Raw genomic sequence first — 6,509 nt, 5'->3', positions numbered from 1 at the left:
AATCATTTTGGTTACCCGGTGCTGGACTCTCTCCAGGTTTTCCCTATCCTTTTTGTAGCGGGAGACCCAAAATTGCCTTCTTCCGAGAGCAAAGTTAAGCCTGTGCAGGTAATTTTTTAAAATCTCACCTCCAAGGGGGTATGGATGTTGTGATAGCACTGTGATGTTGAAATCAATGGAGCTGTGACAATTTACATCAATTGATCATCTGTCCCCTTGTGGCCAACTCCTGGCGGAGTTTTGTTAGAATAAAACATGAACCAGGACGACAGGATGCATCTTGAAAAGCTAGCAGGGAGTTTAGGAGGAATTTGAATTCTTTCAGTGCTTTAATTATGTGTGTATCAGAGGGGTAGCTGTGTTGGTCTGTATTCGGAAAAACAACGAAAAGTCTGTGGCACTTTATAGACCAACAGATTGATTGGCGTATAAGCTTTTGTGGGCAAAGACCCAATTTGTCAGATGCATTTGACAAAGTGGATCTTTGCACATGAAAGCATATGCTCCAATAAATCTGTTAGTCTATAAGGTGCCACAGGACTTCTTGTTGTTAATTATACATGTATATTTACTGTTATAAAGATGACAAAGGCCCAGCCCCTTGGCTTGCACGGCGTAAGGGCACTGTTTCACAACTAAAAGCACAAGCTGTACTTTTCCACTTGTCTAAAATGGCTTACAAGGTAAATGTTGTGTGGTTTTCTTTTGTAGTGGATCAATAGTACGTGTTCTGATGCAACACGGGCAGGACAAGAAATAATGATCCACTTCTTTCTCGGGCACTTCCCCACCTTTTTGGAATGTCTTCTCCAAATAAGTCTTTGAAGTACTGTCTTCCATCCAATCCCTTTCCCAGGCCCATTTTTAAAATAACACAGACAGATGTCAGTTTACAGTGGAGAGGCAACTTGACAACAGGATTAACTGAGAACATTAAGCATAGAATCATAGAACACTAGAGCTGGAAGGGACCTCAAGAGATCATCAAGTCCAGTCCCCTGAACTTGCAGCAGGACCAAGCACCATCTAGAACACCCCCAATAGATGTTTGACTAACCTGCTCTTAATTATTTTATTGATGGAGACTCCACAACGTCTCTAGGCAATTTATTCTAGCGCTGAACTGCCCTGATGGTTAGGAAGTTTTTCCTAATGTCCAGCTTGTACCTCCCTGGCTGCAGTTTAAGCCCATTGTGTCTTTTTCTATCATCAGAGGTTAAGGAGAATAAATTCCTCCTTTTTCTTTACAACACCCTTGAAGACCATTATCACATCCCATCTCAGTCTTCTCTTTTCTAAACAAACCCAATCCTTTCCATCTTCCCTTCTAGATCATGTTTTCGAGACCTTTAATCATTTTTTGTTGCTCTTTTCTGGACCTTTTCCAATTTTCCACATCTTTCCTGAAAAATGGTGCCCAGAACTGGAGGCTTTACTCCAGCTGAGGCTGAATCACCACCAATTAAGGCCCAATCATTCTTGTTTACTTATCTATTTAAACATAATGCATTGAAGCTTGCTAGCTCTTGCAGCAGTGCAACTACGTTCCTGTCTTTTTCTTCCCCTCTGACTACATATTGCACCTGCTTGTTGCTTTTTACTTCAAATCTGAACTCAAACTCTTTGGGGGCATGAATTGGTCCATGCTGTGTGCTTTATAGGGTGCCTAATAAAATTCAGATTGGTCTGATGTAGGGTTAAGAACAAGAATCAGATTCTCATCTGGTGTAAACTGGAATGACTTCACCAATGCCAGGGAATTATGCAGAGCTGATCTAGAGCACATGAAGATTCAGTCCCCATATTTCAAATTCAAGGGTATGTAATGGCTTCCTTTTCATGAAGGCTTATGTTTAACACTAGATGGTGGTAGCTTCATGAGTTGCATATCCAGGGAGATGCAGCTGCTATGGCTTCCGCTACCCCAAGAAAGACTAGAAATCCAACACGGCTAGGATTGCTGTCTAGTTGAAAGATATCTGAACTACAGCAGGTTATCAATAGTGGCGAGCAGTACTGGTTTCTGGGGACAAAACTCTGCAATGAAAGGGCTCTCATAGAGGAAAGGCACTGCCCTTGCAGGTGTTGTCAAAGGCTAGTTGTAGTATTTGCAGCACAAGAAGGATCTGTGGCAAGTATGCAGCTATGGTGGCACATCATCCATGCAAGAGGTGGTGGGAGGAAACACTAAGCCCCCAGGGCAGCCATCTGTTTTAGTTTGTGTAAACAAGTACTAATTTTCCATGGTGAAGGTGCTGTGGAATCTGAACTTTGCACCCAGGATTCCCTCTAATTTTTTTCCACCCAGGGTGGAATAAATTTTGTTACGTGCAACAAGGCATGTGTGGACCATGCACCACAGACAGAAACACGTGCTGGCTGTGGGCACTCTGCTAATCAACTGGGCAGGACCGGAATCTCTCCCGTGCGGCCACCCAAGTGCTCAGCTTTTAGGGAATGCTGCTTGCACCAATACACCATACTCAGATAAGATGGTGGAAAAGGTGTAATGGTCTCAAGTTATAGAGGGGGAGGTGTGGGTTGGATATTAGAAAAAACTATTTTAACAGGAGAATGGTAAAGCACTGAAATATATTGCCCAGAGAGGTGGTGGAATTGTCTTCCCTAGGGGGTTTTAAGTCCCAGCTTGACAACTCCCTGGCTGGCATGATTTAGTTGGGGTTGATCCTGCGTTAGGCAGGGGGCTGGACTTGATGACCTCCTGAGGTCTCTTCCAGCCCTCAGAGTCTGTGATTCTCTGAAAGACAGAAAAGAAGCCACCCCTTCCACATCATCAGGCCAGGAGAGGTCTACTAGATACAAATAATGTTCCTGAAATCATGAGGAGTAAATCCAAGAAGAACTGAAAAAGAAAGAAAAACAAGGAAGCCAATTTAAACTAGATCTTGTTTTGAAGAAGGGTCAGTGGATGAGCATGACCTGAACAGAGAAATGTCTTTTTGTATGTAACCTCTGATCGGCAGAAGTCAACATGGGACCTCTGGAGCTTCGTGCTGGAGCCTCTACAGCTTGAACTAAAAGCCAGGTGCTGCTCAGCTAACGCTGTAGAGGAGATTCACTTTCGGTCTCTGTGAGTAGTCACTACCTGGGACTGTGAACCACATCCAGAAGGCATGTGGGTTCCATGTAGGAAAGCATATATAATATTATTACTCATATCGGAGAAGCACCTCCAGGCCTCAGCTGAGAGCAGGGTTACGCTGTGTTAGGCACTGGGCGAATGTGACCCACTGATGACAGAACGTTACAGTTGCCCTCCCATTACGGCGTGGGGGGGGCAGCAGGCCCTGCCCTCCATCCACAGACAAACATGACTCTCACTCAGCGGGGAGAACAGACAGTTTATTAGTCAACAGGGACACAGCATAGAACAGTCTTAGCACAGGAACCATAACCAATCAATACAATCCATTTTGGGGAGAGGAGGCCCCGAGGGGGCTCCTGAGCCGGGGTCTTTGCCTCCCCCTTCGTCTGTCTCCCCCAGTAGAAACTAACTACTCTCCAACGGTCCAGTTCCAATTCAATGGGCCAAGCCCCACCCCTCTCCTTTGTCCTGTCTTCCAGAGAACAAAGGTGTCACCTGTTGGCTCACATTAAAACTACGCACTGATGCTGCCTAGTGGAACGTAGGGAAACCGCAGGGAACTACAGGGCCCTAGGAAACACATGCAACCAAACCAGAGGAATAAAATCCCCAAACACCCCACTTTGCCACACCCCCTCATGCCAGACCCTGAACAATTTGTTATTACAGCCCCCTGCCAGTGTTCCCTGTAAGCAGGGAGCTGAGGAGAGACTCAGGTGCTACCCAGATGACTAGCAGAACACCCACCACTCGGTCTGTGTTTTTCCTGGTGGTGCAGATTTGCACAAACCTCAGTGCACATAAAATGTATTCCACACATGGGTGCCAAAATCTGCATATGGATAGAAAAAATTGGAGGGAACTTTGCCTCTCTCTGCCCCCGCTCCCCCCCATTGAGCTCACGATGTAGCAGGCTCAGGATTTTAACTCGGAGCTTCGGTCCCTGGGGTGTGGACCGAGAGGGTGGCCACCCCTGGGTACAGTAAAAGCACAGCCCCTCTGTGAGGGGGTGTACTGAGCCCAAAGTCCCCCTGACGGAAACCTCAGGGCTCTGTCACACCTGTCCCAGGAAAGGAGCAGTGGAGAGGTCCTCCACGCAGGCTAGAGTGGCTGCACAGGAAGCAACCAGTCGAAAACCAGGAGGGCCATATAAAAAGGAGGGGCAGAGCAGAGGAGAGGGGATTGTTGGGATGGGTAACTATTAGGGGCTGGACTGAATGCTTGGCTGCCTGACGGAGCTGCAGAATAGCCACAGCCAAATGGAGGCAGGGGCTGGGAGAGCAAGAGGCTTCTGGCAGGCTGTTTGGACTGGTTAGGACTGAGCCAAGAGAGGGCCCCAGGTGAATAGGTCTCCAAGGGGGAAGCTCTGTAGATACGGTCCCATATTAGAGCTGAGATTATTTAAAGACATAGTCCCAGGTAAGGCCAGAAAATGGCCTAGGAACCACTAAAAGGGCATCACCAGAGGATACAGAACATGAACACGCACAACCAGAAGGAGTGCTCGCAAGAGACGAGCGTTGACTCCTCTCTTAGAAACCTTGACCAATAAACAGACGAGACAGACGCCATGTGGCAGACGGAGGGGAGACGGAGGAAGTAACTTGCCAGAGGTGTCATAGCAGGTTAGTGGAAGAGCCAGATGTCGGGGCTCAGAGGAGTGGGGCTAATCTACTGACCTAACCTCTGGGCTACACTTACTCTAACCCTAGTTCCTGCTGATGTCTGCCTTCAAGGACCCAAAGCTTACTGCAAAGCCTAATTTTTAAATCCTCGGTTTGCAGATGAGCTTGCGCTGACTGCAGCTTTAATTCACTGCTACTCTGTTTCCTGTTCTCTCGCCATTTTGAGGTTTTGCTATTAACATAAAAACGGAAGGGAAATTCCCTGCCCCAAAAGTTCTCCCACTGTATTGTTTTCAGTCGAAACTCATCAGCCCAAATGCCACACGTCGGCAGAGAGGCAAACAAAGGAAAGGCGACGACCCAGTGCGTGTAAGTTCTCTTTGGAAATTTAGCCCTTCGCGTTTATCAGTTATATAGAGTGATGGCATCACCATGGACTAACACACTTGATTTGAGTGTCTGGGGCAGGGGTGTGCAAAGTGGGGGTGGGTCCCCTCGGGGAAGAGGGGCATGAAAATTCATACGGGAGGCACAGCACGATTGTCTGCTGGGTCTCAGGCTCATCCATCTTATTAAAAATGCTGAAATCTGTTCCTGTTTTTATGTCAGTGCATTCACATTTATATACCGGTTAATAAAGTTTTTACCTTCTACAGACTTATCTTCTTACATATGCTGAAGAGTTTTTTTTTCATATAAACATAACTGAAGTTTTCATCAGCTTGGATTACGTTGGACAGGTTGAGGGGCACCTGCTAATTGCAGGGATGAAAAGCGGGGCCCAGTGTAAAAAGTTTGCTCACCCCTGGTCTAGGGGAAAGGCATTTTGCAAGGAGAAAGACAGATAGCTGGGTGCAGTTTGCAACTTTGTGACCTACATCTCCTAACAAGCCACAGCAGCAAAATGAGGAGTCATGACATCACCTGTTATTGTTATTAGCACACCTGATTGCTTCACACAGATAACCTACGGGGAGGGAGTGGCAGAAGATTCAGGCACGTGTGCAATGAAGGTGGACTCAGAAATTAATCACTTTTAAATTAGCCCTTTTTAAATAATTCAGTGGCATGTTAATTTATATCTCTTGTATCGAATATGTAGCTAAAAACGTGTCATATGGAGGAGGGAGAAAACTTGTTCTTCTTGGCCTCTGAGGATAGAACAAGAGGCAATGGACTTAAACTGCAGCAAGGGAGGTTTAGGTTGGACATTAGGAAAAAGTTCCTAAGTGTCAGGGTGGTCGAACAGTGGAATAAATTGTCAAGGGAGGTTGTAGAATCTCCACCCCTGGAGATATTTAAGAACAGGTTAGACAGACGTCTATCAGGGATGGTTTAGACAGTACTTGGTCTTGCCATTGAGGCAGGGGGCTGGACTTGATGGCCTCTTGAGGTCCCTTCCAGTCCCAGTGTTCTATGATTCTATGTATTAAGGAACTGTAATACATTGCTGGTGTTTGCTGCCCACAAGATTTCTACAGGGACTGCTTTGTGACATGGTACATCTGAGATTAGTTTAGGCTCCTATGGTACAATGCAGCATCCACTGAAGCATTTTATTTATTTATAATTCTACAGAGCCTAGCATGATACAACCCTCCGCCACAATTGGACTTGCTCGGTGCTAGACCAGTGCATATAAATAACAATCAATCATCAGGCTTCTGCTGACTGGTAGGGACATTGGATAGCATGCTTGTGCATTTTAGGCTTGAAAAATTAATGCAACACCCCAAATAGCTTTGGTATGTTCTGTAAAAGTGAAAGGAATCACCGGG

This window comes from Carettochelys insculpta, chromosome 29 (assembly GCF_033958435.1).
Source record: "Carettochelys insculpta isolate YL-2023 chromosome 29, ASM3395843v1, whole genome shotgun sequence".
NCBI classification, from domain to species: Eukaryota; Metazoa; Chordata; order Testudines; family Carettochelyidae; genus Carettochelys; species Carettochelys insculpta.
The sequence above is the reverse complement of the archived record's forward strand: the minus strand, read 5'-3'. Positions refer to the sequence as shown.